The following is a 22423-nucleotide window of genomic DNA, read 5'->3' on the forward strand; positions in this document are numbered from 1 at the left end:
TGCACATTGTCGAATTGTTGCGTTAGTGTTTTGAACGCAATTTGTCACGTTCAGTCCATTACGACGCCCCAGTTGTCCACGTTATAGCCTATGGAAGAATCAATGCTCAGTCGCATTGTATTTGTTAGAGTACATTTTGTTGCTTCAAATGAATCATTTGGATAGACAAATGACGTTTTATTCCACGCGCACTGGAATCAGTTGCGCAACCGTAAGTCAGATAACTTAACTGGGAACAGCAGGCTCATTCGTTTCATATTTTTTTTTAAATAAATATAGGCTACTAAGAAGGTTAAATTCACAGCCAATCGGGATATCCAGGCTGTAGTAGTGCACTATAGCCTATCCCCTGCAGTAACCTAGCCTATATACCCAAATGATAATTATATCATTTCTGCACGTGCAGTTATCATTATTGCACACAGAAAACCAAATCAGAACTTATCATGAAAATCGTAGCATTTTTTTTTTTGTTGCAAATGTTGTTGCATATTAAAGAAAAACATCTTAAATCGAATTGGTTTAATTTCTCTAGTTTTCTCTAAACATCATTTTGGACAAAAAAAAGAAAAGAAAAAAGCTTTTGGTTCTTCAAGAAAAGCCAGTGAGACGTGATGTTGCATTAATAATTAATCGAAGTATTCTGGCGTTGTCCACCATGTCATTGGTATTTCTTTGACTTTTAGCATCGACACGTAAGGATTCAAACAGGAACAACGCATAAATATAAAACAGACAAAATGAGAATAACTTTACATAATCCTGTCGTTTTACTTCCGCACAGTGTTTGTCTCTTGATGCAATAGGGTTTAATGTAGCTTACTTTATTTTTAGGAGGAGCTACAGAGGTTAAGGTGTCTCAATTCATTTTTTATCACACTTGCTATTTTGTGTGTTTCTTCTGTCTGCAATGGAGAACTAGCTGGCTGACAGATTTAATCAAACGGAACAAATAAAACTAAGACATAATGATTAATATTCGATTAATAAGCAATTAATTTGCCTTTGCATCGTCAGTCAAATCTTGCTACTGCTGCAACTTTAAAGGGAATTTTAAAGAGATTATTTTCCCTGGGAAAACGCCATTGTTCGTCCTGAAACAATAGGAGCTGCAGGCAACCGCAGTGAGGCGGCATGAATGGCGAAGCTCCGGGTCAGTGCATTGGGTCTCAGGCCCCAAAAGCCTCCTTTCCCCGTGCACCACAATGACCCTGCGCGAGGTCGAGGCTCCGCGGGGTCACAGGGCATCACCTATTGTTCTGCACTTCAAAACAGATAAACATTTATTAATCAAGGCTGGCCAGAGGGCCCTGTTTCTCAGGGAAAAAGTGGGGTAAAGTTGTACCCACGAGTGCTATGGGCCAGAAGGACTTCTGATGTTGTGTATGAATAAGGGTAGCCTATATTAGAAGTCAATGATTATCTTTTCCAGGATGAAAGGACCTCAAACATTCGCTCTCAAGTAAGGCCGAATTTTTAGATGTTTACATTCAATGTGCAGCTGACTATTTTGTATTAACTTGCCTATTATTTCTGTGTTTTAAACGTGAACATACGATGTTTTGCTGCTGGTTCTTTTTCATAGAAGTCAGTGTTATCTGTCATGCAAGGATACAATAGAAAACTAGCTTGACGATATGATTCAAGCCTTAAAGAGTTAAATGATGACTTTCTTTACAGGCCCAAAATCATTCTTAAAAATCTTCATGACGGCTTGTTTATGCTAGTTTTTCGTCTCATGCTAATAACTTGTGGTTTAGATATCGCGTGATTTTAAATTGATGTAGGCTGTTGTGTTGGCAATGCACAGACCTTGACACATTTTTGTTAAGATACGTGGAAACCAGGGATTTAATAAATTAATTAAATTGTCAACTGGACTTCAGAACCACATCAGACTATTTGAACGAAATACGCTATAATCAAAGTAACATTTAAGTGAACTTATGTTGCAGCTAAGTGAAGTGTGAGTAGACTGTTTGTATTGAGCCTGTAAATAAGTTTACACAAGCACGCATGTCACAGCAATTCTGAACACTATTTATACTTAAGCACATCTAGGCTAAATAATTGTTCGAATGATTATGCAACGTGGTTTATGCATTAACAATATTTAGGTGCGTTTATTTTTCTAAGCTTTCCGAAATGCAAATCGCACAACTTAAACCACGAGACGAGAATGCTCTGATTTAAATTTCTTTATATATGTGCAAATTTAACATGCATAATTGCATAATGCATAAACAAATTGCATAACAAAAAAATTTCAAGACTGCGAATGGAAACTGCTGTGCTTCCGTCACAAATCAAATGCATTGTGGTTAGATGACGGACACCATGGCTCAGCTCCCTGCACCAACCGAGCTATCGGCATATTCTGTGCGATTAAAAATAATAATAATAACAATATAGGCTATTTAAAGCGTTTTCTCCCTTTAAATCTCTTAACGTGTAGCTACGTTGACTCTATGGCACACGGAGTATTATCTTTAAAGGCTCTTCAGATAAACTATCTTGCTATAGGTAATTGATTTTGTGAGCTTGAGCTTGCATGTAAATGCATACTTTTGAGATCTGACCTTCTGTTACAATTGCATTTTGCAGTTTCAAATAACAGATATAGTGCTGTTTACATACTATTATAGTCAATCAAATATCTACTTGTATCTAAATTAATGTGTAGAAAGCGAATCACTTCATGATCTGTATTAGTTACTGCTGTGGAATTATTATCAATTTAATGCAACATTTGGTTTAATTGTTTGTCATATGCAATAAACTGCATCTAAATCATCATAAGCGAAACTGAATCATTTTGATTTGTTTTAAGAGTAATGCAGTTAGCAGCTATGTTTATGTATCAGACCTGTTCAACCCTGCTAATGTCCACTATGGATTTTAGTATGAGACCTCAGCGTTTGTATACTGTATCTGAGCAAACTGCAGCGGATCAGTGATCGAATGATGTTTATGAAGTCCCTGTTTAGATTTGTGCTCCTCACCCTCCACATTATGCTCTCGGCTGGATTGGGAGGGGGAGGGGGGGTCTTCCTTTTTTATTTTTTCTGAATAACGGATACGGTCCTCATCTATGTAAAAGAATGTAACTAAGGTTTTCCCTTCTCACCCACTGTGACCTAATTTAGTTGTTAATAAGCTGTTAAAACTCCTGATGAGTGTTGCTTTAGAGGATTTCTATACACTGGACCCTTTTAGTCTATCTGGAGAGGAGTTGAGCCAGGTCAGGACGTATGAGCCAATCAGGATGCACTACAGGCCTGTGAAGTTCATTTTAAAAGTTGTTTTGCCCTTTAAGTATTTTGTACTGTGCACTTAGCACACATATCATGGCTGAATCTGCGTTCATTGATTAAGCTCTGTATATTATATAAAATGATCTTCATTAGCACTCACTCACATGCTAAGCATATGTGTGTGTACCATTCATATGCATGAACCATTGTCAGGTTTGAGCATCTAGCACCTTTGTTGTTCTCCAGGTCGAGAGAGCTCATGACTGTGTTTGGGCCTCTCATGTCCTACATCTCTTAGGGTCAAACATGCATGTTGAGGCATCTGATCTGCTAGCCACTCTCACACTGAGCTGTTAAATGTCAGAAAGAACAGAGAATGAAGGCCATTACAGTCTGTTCTCAGGAGCCTCACTACTTTTATTTCCCTGCCAGCTTCAGTTATTTTTATTTTTTTTGACTGACAATTAAAGGAGATGAGAATAAATTGAACAGTAGTGCTCTGACTTGTGTGAACGCCACGTGCAAAAATGACCCATTGTTTATATTCAAGGGCAATTTTCATCAAAATAATTTAAGCAAAGTTATGCAAGATTCAACTCATTTAAAGCCAGTTTAATGTAATTTAAGTTGAAATTACTTTTACATCATCTACTAAGTTGATTGTACTAAATAATGTAGGCAGAACTTTTTTTTGTACAGTGTGTGCATTATAAAGGGCATACTGCCTACATTTATTGTTAGTTGGTAAAACAGTTGGCATTATTATATATATTGCATTATAAATGTTGGCCTTTTGCCCTCTTTGATGGAGATAGTCATTCAATAATCATCTTGGAATTAAAAACAGTTATTGATAAAACAGAAAATGTGCATACTATGTAGACGAGTATACACACTAAACACTACAGTACTAAGAGAGTAATACGTTTGTATACTATTCTGAGCATAGTCTGCTAAAACATTATCAAACTGTATGATGCTGTAATATTTACATAACAATATGGAATAGGCCTAACTGTTTGTTATAGACCTTCTTAAAGGGATAGTTTCCCCAAAAATGAAAATTGTTATCATCATCATTGTCTCTGTGCTTTTTGTCCATACAGTGAAAGTCTGCGGTGTCTAATGTCGTCTGGAATATCTTCAAAAGATCTTCAAGCATCATCTTTTGCGTTCCACGGAAGAAAAAGTCCTACAGGTTTTGAACAGCATGAGGGTGAGTAAATGATCAGACAGAATTTTTTATTTTTGGGTGAACTACCCCTTTAAGGTTTCATCCATGTAAGGAACATTTTAAGAACATCTGCAATCTCATCTAACCTCCCTCAGCACTGAACTGCATCCAGATAAATAAATAAATATACAGATATTTAGCCAAAAAAAAAACATGTAATCAAAGATACAAGGCAGCATGGGAATATCTCATAATCTGTCATTTTATTACAATGCATCTCTGTGATGTCACCTCCAAAGTGACAGATAAATCAGCACCCCAAATAACACTGTTTGTGTGTAGGTTCTTATGGTTTATAAGAAAACAAATGTGTAATGGCAAGAGTATTTCAGCATAAACATGCTTTACTGTAATGGTTTAAAAAACATACTAAACAGTGTTTTTGTTTTTAATTTAAAAAAATGGCAAAAGTTTTCTGTGACGGGAATGTTTTGGGGAGGGTTAGTGTGTGTGTGTGTGTGTGTGTGTGTGTGTGTGTCTGTGTGTGTGTGTGTGTCTGTGTGTGTGTTCTGCATTGCTGCAGTTCATCAAATGCCACAATTGTTCCAATAGGTTTGCATATAGCTTTGCAACAAACATTTTAATCTTTTGAAAATATCACTTAACCCCCACAGATTTTGAAATGCTGTACAACCAGCTTACGCAGTTCCACTGGAAATAGTCAATTTGTCAGCATAAACAAATAGACAGATAGAACCAAAGGGGCTGGAAATTTCAATTGCTGCTCAAGCTTCACATTGCACATCCACCCACACGCGCTACTGAATCTTCATGTGCTTTGGTGGGTCCGTTAAGGATCTAAAGGCTTAAGCTAAATTCAAATGAATTGATGACAGATTTATGCTGTATGTGGTTGTAAAGAAATTTGCATACATTCTGTAAAAGCAAGACATTTAAGTGAGAACCAGGTCTGTTGTTAATTGAAATCTGATTGATGCATTGTTTTTAATTCTTAAAAGCAAAGATACCTTACTATGAGCAGATGCTTTCTTAAGGAGCTAATCTAGTATAATTAAAATCAGTTTTGTTGGTGTAATTAATTTGGTTTGGTTGAGTTAGTCATATTTTCGACTTCAATAGAACTGGTTGATTTAGATGAAATAACATGAAGCACATTTTGTCTTTACCTGAAAAAACAACAACAAAATTCTCATCATATGCAACATTTCACTAATTTCATTAAGCACAGGTTGTCTTTATAGCCAAAAACGGGTGTAAACCATAAACCACTTTAATAAGGGGCCATCAGACATTAAAGTGAATATTTGATTCTAGCAGGCATTATTTGCACCAAACTTCGGTGATCATTTTGGCCATTTATGATGCTATTAATGCAGCGAATGATGAGTGAACATATGTTTCTATGCGATTACTATCCTAGTGACTTGCTGTCCTAGTTGCCTGCTATCGCCTGACTGCTGGAATGAGAATATGTGCCTTGAGTTAATGCTGATTGCAGCAGCTGCCAACACGTGAATCTCCATGGCAACAATAATGGTTGCCTAGCAACCACGTTCTTTTAGGGACACTGGAAGTGCCCAAAGGCTTACTAAAAATATATGAGTATAATTCCCCATTAATGCTTCAGCTACCTTTACTGCTGCTCCTACTGCATTTACCAACAGTGACGGTCAAAGATGCACAAACCAACTCGCTGAGGGTTGGAATAGAAGCGCTTTGAATTTGGATTGTAATTTTCAACATTTTAAAGCTACATTTTAAATCAGACTTAAAATAATTGAACATCCACTGTGACTAACACTAGATGTCAGATATGCAAAAAGACGTGGCTGTGTTTTTTACAGCGTTCGGATTCATTGCATAAGCCTTCGGTGGCTGGTGTAATTGAATGGAGCGTCAGCCATCTTGCAGCACACTCAGCGTGCATCTCGCAGGCTCTTGCTCAGACCCAGGTGGCATGCGCACACGCTGAGGAACAAAGCATTCCATCAGTGCAAGTGACATCACTGCAGTCAGCTCAGCTGTTTCGGCCCACATTCTTCTAGAAATTGCGAAAGAGAGTGAGATGGGCTAATGTAGAAGCCCTTTCGGGCCCATATTGTGAAAGATACCACTGCATTCGTGAAGTATGTTCTCTTGAGTGCAGTTCTTAAGGATGGCTTTAGTAGGTTTTGTCTCTGAAGCTGTTCTGTGTTTTGATGAGGCGGCTTGATGGGGTTGATGGTCCGAATTTTTCTCTTGCTTTGCACATAGTATAATAATCATTAGTCCACTATCATTAAAAAGCTAAAATCTTATTTTTATTTGACCCACTTTTCAAGTTAGTTTCAAATTACCGGTATTGCATTTATTGTGCATAGAAAATAACATCACTGAAACTACCATGCGTACAAAAATGTATTGTTATTTAAAATATGATACATACATACATACACATATGTGTGTTTGTGTGTATATATATATATACATATATATATATATGGTATATATATATGTGTGTATGTATACAATATATACTGTATGTATGTATTGTATGCACAGTAGATTAGTGCTGTCAAATCGATTAATCATGATTAATTGCATCTAACATAACAGTTTGTGTGTGTGTGTGTGTGTGTGTGTGTGTGTGTGTGTGTGTGTGTGTGTGTGTGTGTGTGTGTGTGTGTGTGTGTGTGTGTGTGTGTGTGTGTGTGTGTGTGTGTGTGTGTGTGTGTGTGTGTGTGTGTGTGTGTGTGTGTGTGTGTGAGAGAGAGAGACACATAAACGCAAATAATGTATAAATATAAAAATATATTAATATATATACACACACACACATATTAATCGATTCATCAATTTAAACATCAAATGTTTAAAGAAGAGCATTTATTTGAAATAGAAATCCTTTGTAGCATTCTAATTGTCTTTACTGTCACTTTCGATCAATTTAATACGTCACTGCTGAATAAAAGTATTAATTTCTTTACAAAAAATGTATTAACCCCAATTATTTTGAAAGATATGTGCATTTATTGTGACAAATGAATTTACATTTTAAAATAATTTTCTGCATTTTTTTTCGAGTAAAGAAACATATTTTTCCATTTAAAGACTTAACCACAGGACCTGTCAGACCAGCTTCAGAATATCCACTATTTTCCCAGCATGCCACTATGGAGGCTTGGAGAAGGGGCGCACCTGCTTCCAGGCTGATAACGCCTCAGCCGTACAGTGGATAGGCCAACTTTCCTATCTTTTACTATTGATCCCCTCTCAGGAGATAATGGCTCTCAGACCTGAGTAACTGACTGATTATAGTCACTTGATTCCTTCCCTCTCACACACACACACACCAAGTTCTGCCGAGAACACAATAGCGAACCCTCTCTCTCTGGCACTGAAGGGGGAGTTAATGCACGTGCAGCTTAAGCTGTCACTGCAGCGAACTGGGCTGGTCTGCAGCCGCTGGCACGGTGCCAGTTCTGCCGTGTGCCCGCAATGTTCCCGTGCATCCACTGCTCGGCCAAGCCCCGCCAGGCACTCTCTCATGCAGAAGAGGGCTGAGGTGGTACTGGCTGAGAGCCAGGACGTGTGCGTGCGGGATGGATGCCATGGGTGCAACGCTACAGGCTGGCAGCAATGGGGAGCATGACGGTATTCAGAGTGGGTGAATGTGCTTTTTGTCTCTGCGCACAGTGCCAGACAGCCTCTAATGAGACGCGTCTTTGTGGCAGGCCTCTCGACATCAAGTGGGCTGGTGGGCTCATTAACCTGACGATGGCAAATAAAAAGCCCCACACAAGAGATGCCATGATAGCATACTTAAGGCTGTTCGAACCCTCTTGCAAGCTTTGTTGCCACGGAATTGATGGAACAGCACGTGTGTGTGAGAGTAGCTTCGGGTGTTTTTCTTAGTGTCACATTTCTGCTTTCCCTAAAAATAACTCTTGACACAACATTTCATACGCCCAGTATTACCAACAATGATTTACATATTACTTTTTGAGCACAGTTAAACAAATAGTTCTGCTTTTTTGATCATTGTTGGCACATTCTGCATTCTAAGAAGAACAAAGAGGCAATAGTTGTGCCAAAATGGACTTTTGAATTAAACCTAAAATGCATGTTTTGGCTCAGTTTTCCTCTTGCTCTTAGCAATATGCTTTTATCAAAGCCTGTGGTTTCAGTTTTTTTCTCATTATTTGGACTATCCCTCTGCAGTCTGATTCTATATTTTGAGTATTTAAAGGGATAGTTCACCCAAAATTGAAAAATTCTGTCATAATTTACTCACTGTCTTTCCAAATCTGTAGAACCTACTTTCTATTGTGGAACGCAATATTTTGAAGAACATGCTATTTTATAACTATGTTATTTGTACAATTCTTCTAAACTATATTCTTCTGTGCATTTGAGTTCATAAGAGATAATGAGTCATAATTATGACAAAAAGTAAAGAATATTATACTAAAAGTTATAATTATGACAGGGCAAAATTGGCATAAAAAAGTTACGACACACTAAGCAATAATATGAGATAAAAGTCGAAATGATGACATACTAAGTTATAATTATAAGATAAAGTTGAAATTCACACAATTCAAATTTGAGGTAAAAAGTTTTATCTCATAATTATGATTACCAAAGCATGATTCTGGTTCTTATGTGGCGGAAATGGGCTTACTATGAAGATGAATGAACGATGACATTTTTGGGTGAACTATCCCTTTAAGAATATAGATAGCCTACATAAAGAGCTCTTTTTAGCGTTTTGATGTTTTAAAGCATACGGCGCAGACCGTTTTTTATGGTTTTTGAAGCATTTGATCGAGTGGCTCGTATATGTTAGCCTTAATTAGATATTCACCATTTACCATTTTTTTCTCCATGTTTCTCTTCCTTTATAATTCTTAATGTGATTTACTTTCTAAATTATTTCTCCACTGTTCAGGCTACACAGAAACATGCTGTCTTTTTCAGGCGGCGCTATCTAATTCTGGGATGTGGGAGCTCATGCTAAGGATTAGCATTAGTCAGGGTCGTCCTGCGGAGAAAGAAAAACTGAATATCGGTATAAATATCAAAGGGATGACTGTGTGTGACACTGACAAATTGCAGTTGAGGCACCATTAATTAAACGGGATCAGTAATGTGTGTTTAAATGAATTTACTGTTGCATTATTGATTCGCTCGCCGCACAAATTATCTTTCGAGGTGCATATGGAGGTTGCGGGTCCGGCTCCCCGTGAAGGATTTGTCAGGGTGAGGTCTGTGGATGTGATCTAGGCCTAAGGATGCGCCCGTCCCCATTTATCTGCCGAGGAAAGCCTGGGGGGATAGAGGAGGGGTGGTGGTGCTTGCCGGCTTTGTTTGCATTCAAACTGCAGATAACAAGGAAGCCCGGCTCAGAGAAATCACTGGCGCTGCCAGACTGAACGGTGAATTAGAGAGGTGTGCTTGCGTACTTCACACATGGCTGATTGTTTAGCGCACGTGCTTTGTTCTTTTTCTCTCATTTTTCCTCATTTTTTTCTTCTTCTAATAGAAATAAAGTGCTGACAGCATGCTGAATCTTCCTCTATCTGTGTTTATTTTGCCTGTGAACCATTTGAGCGCAAGATAATGTCTGATTGCCTTTACTTCGTCGGCATGCGGAAAATAGATGTTTTTTTGGAGGGGGTGGAATTGAAACTGCTGCTCTTTTCTCTTTCCTCTTTCTAATGTAAAAAAATAAATGAAAATTCTACATTTAATCAGCCCATAAAAGCACATAGCTAACAAAGCCCCCCTGCTGCTCTAACATAGATCTGAATTATATTCGATTACATCTGCACAGGCTCTCCATTGCATTAAACACCAACCAGGCCTGTGACATTTTCTTTGCATTGTTCCCAAGGGCAAGATCGAGTCTGTCCATGCATCCCAGCATGCCCCTGGGCTCTGGGAGTGAGGGAGAGAGTGCGTTAACACAGCAATTTGTCAGGACAGCAGCATTCTCTGAATTGCAGTTCATTGACAGGTACACAATGCACCAAAGGCAAGCGCTCTGACTCGATAAAAGTGAATGATGCCCTCTCCTAGATGTTCGCTCTTTCTAATTTCCTGTAATGGACTTTTGTATGCTTTGAGATTTGATTTAAGTCGAAGCGGTCAGTTTTAGGAGTCTGTTAGCCAGTTTGCTTCCTCTCTAATTGTTTCAGAGTAATTCAAAAGCGATGTGTAAAATGCTGCTGCCTCTCAGCTGCGTGTGTATAATCAAAGACACAGAGTATATAAATCAACCTAGTTCGCCACCTGCCTCAAATAGCACTCCATTCATAATAACTCTGATTCTGATTCACTTGTGTTCATTATTACCGGTATCAGAAATAAAAGTGTGCAGTAGCATAAGTCATCGTCTGGTTTGGTTTACAGGTATACAGGGAAATATTGGCATTTCTTTGTCTGCAGCAATTCGCAGTGCTGCATGCACAACAATAAACGTGATTCACAGGAGGTGATGATCTTATTTTTTACTATGTTTGTATTGACATTTTGTTTGGGTTCATGATTGGTGTCCTTAGCTAACCACAGAAATAACTGCCATGGTTCGACAGCAACTTAGATGCTGCTACACTGCAAAAAAAAAAAAAAAAAGTAATGTAATAAAGTAATTAGTAATTAATTTGGTGAGGCTTGTGCTTAAAACAAGTGAAAAATCTGCCAATGGAACAAGACATAATTCTTGTTTATTCAAGCTCTATTCTTAGTTAACAAATCATTTTTTCCCCTTAATTTTGCTTACAGTACATGTAATGTTTTTAATTAAATAATTGTATTTTTCAGCCTTGTTTTCCAATAAAATATCTAAACAAAATGTATATAACTTAGTATATATATACTAAGATAAAGTGTATATATATATATATATATATATATATATATATATATATACTATATATATATGCATTTATATCTTGAATTCATTTTATTGTATTAGTTTAAGCCATTACTATATATTTTAGTAAAATTTAAACTCAAACAGTAGATGGATAAATACATCTGTCAAATGCACAAATACATATATATTTACATGTGATATATACATATTATTTGTCATTATAAATACATAATATATTATCCCAATTTTGTTTCTCAAATAAATGTAGCATGGTTTAAGGTATTTATTTTCTATATTGTTTCCTGTTAAATGAGATATACTTTGTATTTTTGTTATTTAATTTTAGTTTAATTTATGATTCTTTTTGCTGTGTAGCTGATTTCTTTAATTTTACAAGTCTCTAAAAAGAATTGTGTCTTGATCAGGTTCATTTTAAATGTTGCATTACTGTCCTCCTCGGCACAGGATGGCTTTGGGTCTGTGGCGAGGTTGGCTAGATTCCCATGGCACACAGAGCAGCTGCCTGAGTTTCAGGGCTCTGGATAAAACTGTTTTTCTTCCCTGCCGAGAGAGCACAATGACAGTAGGGCCCTATGGGCCTGCCAGCCATCTGCAGGTACAGGTACACACTCCACCTCCAGCTCTCTCTCTCTCTCTTTCCGTGCAGCGCTGCTCCAGCTAACTTCCTCTGCACTTTACACTTGTTGAACGTACCCTTTCCATCTGTCCATCATGGCGCCTGCCCCTAGTCTTGGCATGCATGTGGTGCATCTGCTGCCAAGGGAGGGACAGAGGGAGCAAAAGAGAGATGGTGAGAAGGAGAGCAATAGCAGGCAGGATAGGGCAGATAGCGTATGACATTGTGACAGCAGACAGAGGTCAAACTCAGCAGGCACAGAACCAAGCAATATCATCAGAAGTGGCGCTGTGGGCCTGAACCCCACGGGCCGACCTTCCTGCCACTGCGTCCAAATCTCTAAATCTGTTTTTTGTTGGTGCTATATGTTAATTTGACGCAATTACGTTGTCAATATGTTACAAATAAGCAGCTGGTTTTTGATCTCTGCTGATTTATTTCATGGTTATGCAAGATTCCGCATGCGTGTGGTTTACCTAAACATAGCCGTGCTGTATGAAAACTCACAAAGCCGTCGTGGGATGACCTAGATAACTGAAGCTGAAACGCTGCTCACCCACATAATATTGCCAGATAATTTATGCAGGATTGGCTCGTTTATCTCTTCTAATCATGGTGGTTATCTGGAAGAAGAAGAAACCCCGGCAAATGTCATTTTCTCTACCACACAGAATTTATATATATTAATACAGATTTATTACAAACATATTAGAGATGCATTTGCAGGCAATGTTTATGTTGAGTATATTATGATAAAAAAACAAAAAGACTGGGCTACTCGTGCCTGAAACACAGATCATTTTAATTACATATGGAGGTATCCAATTAAATTGATTTGCATTTTAGGAGTTGCGCAGTATTCATTTATATATACATACAGTGTGTATACATATATACATATACACAAAGAAACGGCAAGTAACACATTGAATTAAACGTTTGAAGGTGAAAAACTTAAATTGTATTTTCTTGTAAAATGTACTCCAGTAATCTTTGATTTATTTACAACTTTTAAAATCCATTTTTTTACACTGTAATAAATATGCCACTATTATAGAAATTATTTATTATTCTTATATATTATATTTTATTTCATTTTCATACACGCACACACACATGTATGTATATACACACACATACATATACACACAGATATATTATACAATCTTTTTTTTTTTCATCCCTCACTCCCACATACCTATGCACTAAACACACAGTCATTATTTTGTGCCGCTATCATGACCCCTGCACACATGCAGCATATGAGCTGGAGAGACGGAGGGGAGGAGGGGTGGAAGATGATGGCGTCTTTCTTTCTTTGCCTTTCTCTGTCCTTGTCACTCCCTCTATTTCCTCTTATTCCCATTTTTCATTCGGTTTCACTCCAATTTTCCATCTTTCGTGCTCACTTTGTTATTCGTCTCCTGTTCGTTCCATATACACCGACACACAATGGATAATGAAAGTCAAATAATATCTCTGTTTGGCAAATGGCGTTCACCACTTCAGCCTAAACTGCACTGAAGGTTCAATTAATCTCTTTTTGACTGTGTGTTTATATGCACGAAAATATCACCTAGTGTAGAAGATGATTCAAAATAGAAGAGATCTAATGTAATTTAACGAATACATTTAAGGTGAAGAATATTGTTTACAAATTCCTTTGTACTGGTATGCACACAGTGCTCATGCATGTACGCCTGCATGCTTTCATGAGCATGTGTGTGTGTGTGTGTGTGTGTGCTCACTGGCTCTCACAGACAGTTAATAATGTTGCATATTAATCAGGGCCCAGGCGCCCTATGGCGGATCAAAGCCTTCAGGTTGAGATTTTCTGCCATTAATTTTCTGAGGATGTGGAAGAGGCATTTAACCCAGCTGGGGCTGCCAAATAGAAGGCAAATCGTTCAATGTCTTTCCCATTACATTCTCTTAAAAACCTTAAATGCTCCTTAAAGGGATAGGTCTCCCAAAAATAAATGTATAACTCACTTTCTTCTGTGGAACGCAAGAGCTGCTTCCATACAATGAAAGTAAATAGGGACCAGGTGCTAAAAGGACAAAAAAAGCACTATAAAAGCATCATTCCATATGACCCAAGTGCTGTAAATCTTCTCAAGCCATTTTTAGCATTGTGTGAGAAACGGACTGAAAGTCTATATTCATTGAAAATCATTCTGGATAGCCTTGGTCACTATTCACTTATACATTTCATGGAAAAGCATTTCACAGAAAAAAGAAAGTCAGGTTTGCGTATAAATGTTAGAATAAATGATAATCCCTTTTTTTTTATCCCTTTAAAATATCCCAGTCTGGTGACGTTATTGAACTCTGTTGGCAAAAATAATCAAATAAAATATTTTTTGCTAAACATTTTACTGCAATTTTTTAAAATGTTGTTTATGGTGCTCAAATGTATTCTGTCTTAAGCTGCTAATTTTGTCTTAAATATATCATGCATCCTTTAGTTATCAAACGCATGCAGTTTTTGATTGCAAACCCTTCATTAAGCTCTTGTTTCTTTGTGTTGTCTTATATCACCCAGGTCCAAGTCCAGGTTAAGCATGACCAGGTGCAGGAGAAAAGTCTTCTTGCTTCCTCTCAGCTGATTAGTGTGGAGCTGCTTCATTGGTGCAAATGCGGAAGCTTTTATCCTGCTTGAGGATAATCTGCTTGCATCTTTATTGGCTAAAATGCTGGCATGACCCAGGCTGGCCCAGGTACTATCCTCAAAAAGGATACTGACACTAATGTCTTCTGACACACACATCCCCCCATGCCCTTCCTGTTAAAGGTACACACACACACACACACGCGCGCGTTGTAGGAAGAAACCTAAAAGCCTATGCACACACTTTCCAATTTAACTATTTGTGCAAAAACATTCAAAAAAATATACACCATATTAGAATACACAATCGCAGTGAAGGCGAAGACTTTATAGCTGTCGGTTTTGGTGTAATGGCTGCCTGTTTTCTTCTTATCCTCTTTTGTCCTTAAAAGACGCTGCCTTGCCTAGCTGCACAGATCCTTGGAGCATCTTCCCTATCGGTCCGTCCCTCTCTGCGCTGCAACACAGCCTGTTATTTCAAGGAAAGTGCAACCTTTGCCTTGGGCTTTAATTATGTTCAATTTGCCAAGCCGAGCCTGAAAAATTCAGAGGGTAAAAAAGCTCTATGACCTATTTATTAATGCTGCGTTGGGTCTAAAGCTACACTGAGATCAGCACTGAATCACTCAACAATAACACCCATCTCTGGAGAACAGAATGCATCAATTGCGCCGTACTCCTCTCTTACAGCACGGAAATCATTATTTTATGATAGATCACTGACCAGTTAAATGACTTTATCATTATTCAAATAAATGTAAGATTTAGTAGTTGAGCGTGATCGGTCTTTACCGTATATTATTTAAAAGAAGAGATCTAAGAACCTTAAATCTTCTTTATATATATCATTTGTTCTTTATTATTATTATATTTATTTATTTTTACGCATTTTTAGAACAAGGGAATCGATTTTTTTGTGTGTGTGTGTTCCTTGTACTGTTTGGTTGAGCTCTGCTCCATCTAAAGCGGTGGAAGAGCGAATTTTCTTTGTGTCGATACAGAAGGAAAAGCATGAATGATTTATGGGTCAATCTGAAGGTTTCCCCAGCAGTGCAGTCACTTCTTCAGCCCTACAGCAGGCAGAGAACACACTGAAGTCATGCAAATGAGAACACTCTCCAGCCAAGGCATTTGACAATTAGTTTTATTTTTAGAGCTTGTCCGATTTAACGATTAAGGCAAGCGTTTGTTATAGTCGGAGAGAACGAAAGCGAGCGAGAGGGCGAATGTGTGCCATTCTGATTTAGGTTCAAAATACGTGAGGAATATTATGACATATTTGACGTTATACTAATTTTATGTGATCGATACGTCTAGCGTGTGTGGAATATTTTACAAACATTAGATTTATCATTGGTATTTTATAAATCAGATTTTAGTAAAGAAAAAATGTCTGTGCTCTGTGACAGTCATCATTATGTCTATAGAAAATCCCCACAGAACATGGAAACCCAACGTGTGTGTGTGTGTGTGTGTGTGTGTGTGTGTGTGTGTGTGTGTGTGTGTGTGTGTGTGTGTGTGTGTGTGTGTGTGTGTGTGTGTGTGTGTGTGTGTGTGTCATTTCACCTTACTCTCTCTTCTCTATTGCACACACCTCTCCATCTTCACAATTCAACTGTGTGGGAAAGATGTTATCAAGATTATATTCAGTTCATGTCAACATCATGATTTACTTTACTTAGAGAGCAACCACTTTAATATTTAAATGCGTAAAAAAACGCTTTTGTTATTACAGTCACTGTTCATCCACAATACAAAAAGGATCTTGTAAATTTACTGATGGCATGTTTGTGGTGTTAAAGAGGTCATTTGTAGTTGTAATAGCTAGAAAGCAAAATATCTTCTGAGATCTACTATGTTGCCATGTTTTTGACACGCTGTTACCCTGAAGCCTGCACAGAAATAGAATCCAGATTGCAGTTTTAACTGAAGTGCGTTTGTCCCGCTCACCTTCCACTCTTACCCGGTTTCCTTACTGAAAACAGGATTCTGAGAGCTTATTTTTAAAATTTTCTAAAAACAATTTTCTTTGGTATATTTTGGTTTCAAAATAAGTGTTTGACTCTCAGAATGACCCTGAAAATAAAATAGAGTATTCCATCTCCAAACCCTATGACTCTTAATTATCAGTTATTTAAGTCTTAATTCTGAAAAAAAGAAAAAAACATTGATTTAGTAAGACATTGATTTTAATTATAAACAGGCTGACATATTAAACTCAAATACTATCTTATTTTCTTCATTGAGGTGATACACTACCGTTCAAAAGTTTGGGGTATTTTTTAAAGAAATTATACAATTTCTAGTAATAATGCATTACATAAAAACAGGAAAATGCTAGATATTTCGATTTCAAATAAATCTGTTCTCTATATAACATGCTGTTCTTTTGGACTTTCTATTCATTAAAGAATCCTGGGGGGGAAAGATTATAAAAAAATATTAAACAACTGTTTTAAGCATTGATAATAAGAAATATTTCTTGAGCACCAAATCAGCATATTAGACTGATTTCTAAAGTATCATGTGAAACTGAAGACTGAATTAATGATGCTGAAAATTCAGCTTTGCCATGACAGGAATAAATTACATTTTATAATATATTAAAATAGAAATCAGTTATTTTAAATTATAATACATTTTCATAATATTACAGTTTTCACAGTTTTTTTTTTAAATCAAACAAATGCAGCCTTAATTTGTGAGCATAAAAGATTTTTTAAAAAACATTAAAAATTCTTACAGACCTTAATATATATTCCCTTTTTTTTCCAGCAAATCTGGATCATGTCTGAATGCAATATAAAGATGATGTAAACTGCAAAATGAACCTCAATAGATCTGGAGTTGGGAATAATAACATCAGCTTTCATGGATGCAAATAAACAAATGCTAATATCCCCCAATTATTCGTGGCAATAAAGACTCCTTGCATATAAATAATTTGGTCCAAGACTGCTGCAAGAACTAACATTTTGCATATGCGTACAGTTATATAATTCTAAAGGGTCGTTGAAGATGAAGCTCTTTTAGAAGTTTGTAAAAAATAATAAATTCATCCGTCATCTAATCTTTCCACCCATACACCACAAGGAAATCTGACCTCCAAAGCAGGTGGAGGTACAAAATATCAAAGTTGTTCAATTTCATTCCATATTAACATGTAACCCTCCAATGGCTTCATTTACGGTTATTTGTTTACTTTCAATTGAGGGATAGAGAGATGCAGCATTGCTATATTTAAGCATCATTACACTGCTGGAGAGTAGCTCCATCTCACTTCACCTACGATTCCAGTTAATCGGTCTGTATTGATCTCCCTGATGACGACGCATTTGATTGTGTTTTGACAGAAAATGTCACAACGCTATAATCTTTGCTGGTGGTGGCAAAGAGCTTTCAGAATAGACATTTAAGGCCTATTGTGTCACAATATAAAGACCAAGTGCATCACTAATGCAATTTGACTAGACCGAGCAATTGTGTGGAAGAAGGTAGCGCGTTTTCATGGGAGGGGAGAAGCTTTTAAACTGTCACCTCAACTGTCTTCCCTTCCAGAGAGGAAACCTTTTAACTGGGAATGTCCTCGTGTTGGCCTAAGTTCTCTAATGGTGGAAAAACAGTGCCTCCTCCTCCCATAATAGGGTGACATTCTTGGTTTTTATCACCCGCTAAGCATTTGTCTCGGGAAAGATACTAGATTGAATGGAAGTAATGGTAAAAATGTATAGTCAGTTGTTGTGGAACACAGTGGGCCCTATCATACACCCGGCGCAATACAGCATCAAGCTTGATGCAAGTGTTTTTTGCTAGTTTCAGCCCGACACGGTTATCATTTTTACGTCCTGCGCCACGTTGTTTAAATAGCAAATGCATTTGCGCCTATCTGTGTGCTGGTCTGAAAACGAAGTGTGTTCAGGGGCATTGTTGGTATTGGCACGTTGCTATTTTGAGGCAACTGAAATAAACTGTGCCATTGACCAACAAAAACCTGGTCTAAAGTCAATGGCGCAGTATTTTTTTTGTTATTTAAAAAGCGCGTTAGTATGTGCGCCTATAGGCGGGTCCACAACGCGCGTACACTCTACTTATTATACACACAGGGACGTGCAGCAGCACACAAGCATGACAGATATTAAAAATAAAAGGATTACAATGTAAAATATGTTTAATATTAAGACACTAAGTGCACTTGCGCTTTAGACCATGCGCTTGGATCATTAAAATAGGGCCCGGAATCTCAGCCCGTTCTGAGAGTCTTATAGCTTACTCGTAAAAAAAACGTCATTTACTTACCCTCATGTTGTTCCAAACATGCATTTCTTTTTTCTTTTCATGCTCTTTTGCTGTGCAATTACAATAAACGGGGAGCTGTTCAAAGCTTTCAAGCTTCAAAAAGGATGCAAATCACAGTAAGAATGTCATGTAATATGTCATGTAAGAATGTCAAAGTAGTCTATATGACTTGCACAGTGACTTAAGATAGCTTTGTGTGATGTCAACAAATGATTCTTTGGAGTCTATGATTTATTATTAGAAGTTTCTAACAGCAACTATCTTTGGTTTCCTGGACTCTCTGAATGACCCTGAAAAGACTTACATTGGAGGAAAATAGTGTTCTAGTTTCTTCAGCGAATAAGTTGATTCAGTTCACAATTCTGTTTGTGATTCATTCACAAATTAGACTGATTCGGTTCTTGAGTTCACACACTGACTCTGGAGGTATTATCAGTTAATAACGACTTCATATAAACTGCTTTTAATGATACATATGATTCTTTTATGGGCTTTTTGCATCCTCTTTCAAGCTTCAGTCTCCATTTATTGTAATTGCATGGAAAAGGCTGCTCAAAATGTTTAAAACTTCTCCTTTTGTGTTCCACAGAAGAAAGATAGCGAGTAAATGATGAAAGAGTTTTCATTTTGGGTGAATGATTCCTTTAAGCCTGAGGGAGAAGAGATGTCAGCCATGATTCAGAGTGGCTCCTTTTATCAATTTGTTTATTTCCACTTCTTGTTTCTTGATCTCACAGGAGAATCGCTGGAAAATATGCAAGTGAAGTCATTCATTTTTATATTTTTTTTCCCCCATACTTAGCAACCCACACAGCTCTGTATCATGTCAATAAAAGCTTTTTTGGATGACTCTGTGTGCTGCGGTGAAACTCCCTGTAAATGGAATAAAAGTAAATAAATTTACAAAATGTTCAAAGTTCAAGATTGTTTATTTTAAAAGATGAAATTATCATTAGCCATGACAAAGATGATGCGCCTGCGTTTCGCGCACCAAGCATGAATAATGTATAGTAAGCCTTGGGCTATAGATTGAGTGTGAATATTCATTAATTTGTTTGCCCTTTGGGAGGTTATGCATATTCAAACAAAGGCGTGCTCAAGCCCTATGTTTGCCAACTTGTCTGTCCACAGTTTGCGCGAATAAATGACAGAATAAGTGCCGATAGCTCACTTCAGTTGGGCTCGAGTTACTGTGTCTGTCCCTCTTTAGAAGGACATCATGTCAACTTTGCTAGTGGGTAAATGGTTTAAACTTAGATTACTTATTTCACAGAAGGAACCCAGCTAGCTCTCTAAGTGCTAAATCACTAAATCCTATTACTTAGCCGGAATGAATCAGCTCTGATTGCACTGATAGGATGCAGCAGACCTGCGTTGCACAGGTCAAGACTAATAAGCCTCAGAATAGCCAATTGGCTTCAAACAGGGACTGTCCCGAACGAACAAGTTCAAACTATAGTCCGTCCAACTGATCTTTCTAGTTGCAAACCCTTCCATAACACTTCTAAAGATAGAGAGTGTGTTACACCAGCAGGTCAGAAATGGATGGAAAGGTGAGGACCTGAATCAAGGGTTCAGGTTTGGGTGGTGAACATAGCGCCATGAGCCCCTGCTGGTAGGTGTCGTAACTGCACCATCTGGACCCCCAAAACACCGTTGTTGTTTTTTGGCACCACTGAAAAAAATAGCCCATTTATTTATTTGTGCGTGTAACAATAAAAAAAACATTAGTTACTATCCCTAATTATTACAATTAAAAAGTATTGTTGTATAATAATAATAAATTATAATTCACTAATATTCACTATAGCTAATTATTATTAGTAGTACTATTTATTTTTGTTTGATAATAATAAATGATAATAATTCACTACCTACTAGCCCTTATTTATTGTTTTTGTTTATTTATTTATTTATGTGAGGGCTGTTAAATGTGTGATGTACATTTTGTCCATATACACTATTTTTTTTTTTTTTTTTTTGCTTGATGTCAAGGACTTAGTGAAGGACTTGGGACTGTGCACATTCCTATGGCGCCATCAGTGATTAATTTTCATGCCGTAATTTTCTTGCGTGTCCAGAGCAATTGGTCACGTTGCATTTACAAATACCTTTCTCCAGGTATTATAGACCACCTTGATTTGAATGATAGTGGACATGTAGCACATTGTTTGCAATCGTGATGGACATTTGAAGGACAATTACCCAAAACATCCTAGCGAAAGCATGTGAAATTTTGTTAGGTCAAATAAAAAGATATTACTTTACTTCAATGAAAAGCAGTGTTATAAATAATGAGTTACCCCCTCCACCTCATCCTGCTCTGCAAACATTGCATTCACACTGGTTCCAGCACCACTCGCATACAATGCAGAAATGCTACTGAGGACAAATTGCTTTTGTTTAGATGTTGATTTGCGCAGAGTTCATCAGCGACCTCGAGCTCTGGCTGTCCTCGGAGTGAGGGTGGGGTACTGAATGGACCAAGATGAATGACTCATTAGCTGTAGATTGATCACAGGCTGTAGGCCCACATGGACATTTCAGTCATTAATATTCCAATTTAATTATTCAGCCGGCTCGGCATGCATGTTGACTTTGTAGCCCTAATTGACACGTCACCATGTGATATATGAATTATAATAATGAACGTCATTTTGGTTTTAATAGTTTGTGTGTTATTCGCAACGTGTGTGTGTGTGCAAGTGCGTTCATGCACCGAGGATTCATAAACATTCATGAATTTATCAGTACAGTCCAATCAGTCTGTTATGTCCCTGACCTAAAAGGTCATCGGCATTTCATGAAGTGGCTTTGATAAAACCAAAACTTTAAGCTATGAATGATCTAATTCTGTACGTAAGGCAAACGCTCAGAGCGGGATGGCCCAGATAGCCTGTGGGCTTTGGTGGGTTGTGTTCGAGATAAAACCAGTGTGTGTTTTGTCTCTGTTAACACTTCCCGTTCTGACGGCTGTCTGTGGAGTCATTTGTCATTGCAGGATCTTGTTTCGGCTTCTCTGCTTCTGTTACCTGTGAATTGAAAGGAAAGAGAAACTTAATTTCCTCTTCCAACCTGAGTAACATGACGAATTACACGCATTTATACCTATGTCTGTTTTATTTCACTATCCCATCCAATCTGATCTGGTAAAATGGGTTATTTATCAATGCATAGCCGTTGACATCCCTAACATTGTGCCAGTGCGAGAGATGAATCAAAACCTGTGCATCAGCAAGTCTTAATCTCAAAGGCCATAATCTGGGATTATTTCTCATGCGGAAACGGATCAGGTTTGGTGCAATATTGGTGCAACTGTCATGCTTTTGCATAAAAGTGTGTGTGTGTGTGTGTGTGTGTGTGTGTGTGTGTGTGTGTGTGTGTGTGTGTGTGTTGAAATGCACTCACGCATGTATAAATATATATATATGCACGTGTATGGCACCAGAGCTGTCATTGGGGTGTGGGAGGAGCATGAGTCAGTCGAGTGGACCGTGATTGGTTGGTTTTTGGCTTAAGCCTCTGTGTTGCCGGATCTGAGAAACAGCTCAGATGGGGTATAAATGATTAT

At 37.6% G+C, this 22423-nt stretch overlaps 1 long non-coding RNA gene across 1 annotated transcript; it reads left to right on the forward strand.

The window, feature by feature from the left end:
- The first annotated feature begins 1233 nt into the window (after positions 1-1233).
- Positions 1234-19652, forward strand: LOC306992538. The gene is made up of 4 exons (XR_013796304.1): positions 1234-1462; positions 4361-4470; positions 14491-14665; positions 19442-19652. It is a non-coding gene; the product is annotated as an uncharacterized lncRNA (long non-coding RNA).
- The last annotated feature ends 2771 nt before the right edge of the window (positions 19653-22423 follow it).

Source organism: Phoxinus phoxinus (assembly GCF_949152265.1).
Source record: "Phoxinus phoxinus genome assembly, chromosome: 24".
Taxonomy (NCBI): Eukaryota; Metazoa; Chordata; class Actinopteri; order Cypriniformes; family Leuciscidae; genus Phoxinus; species Phoxinus phoxinus.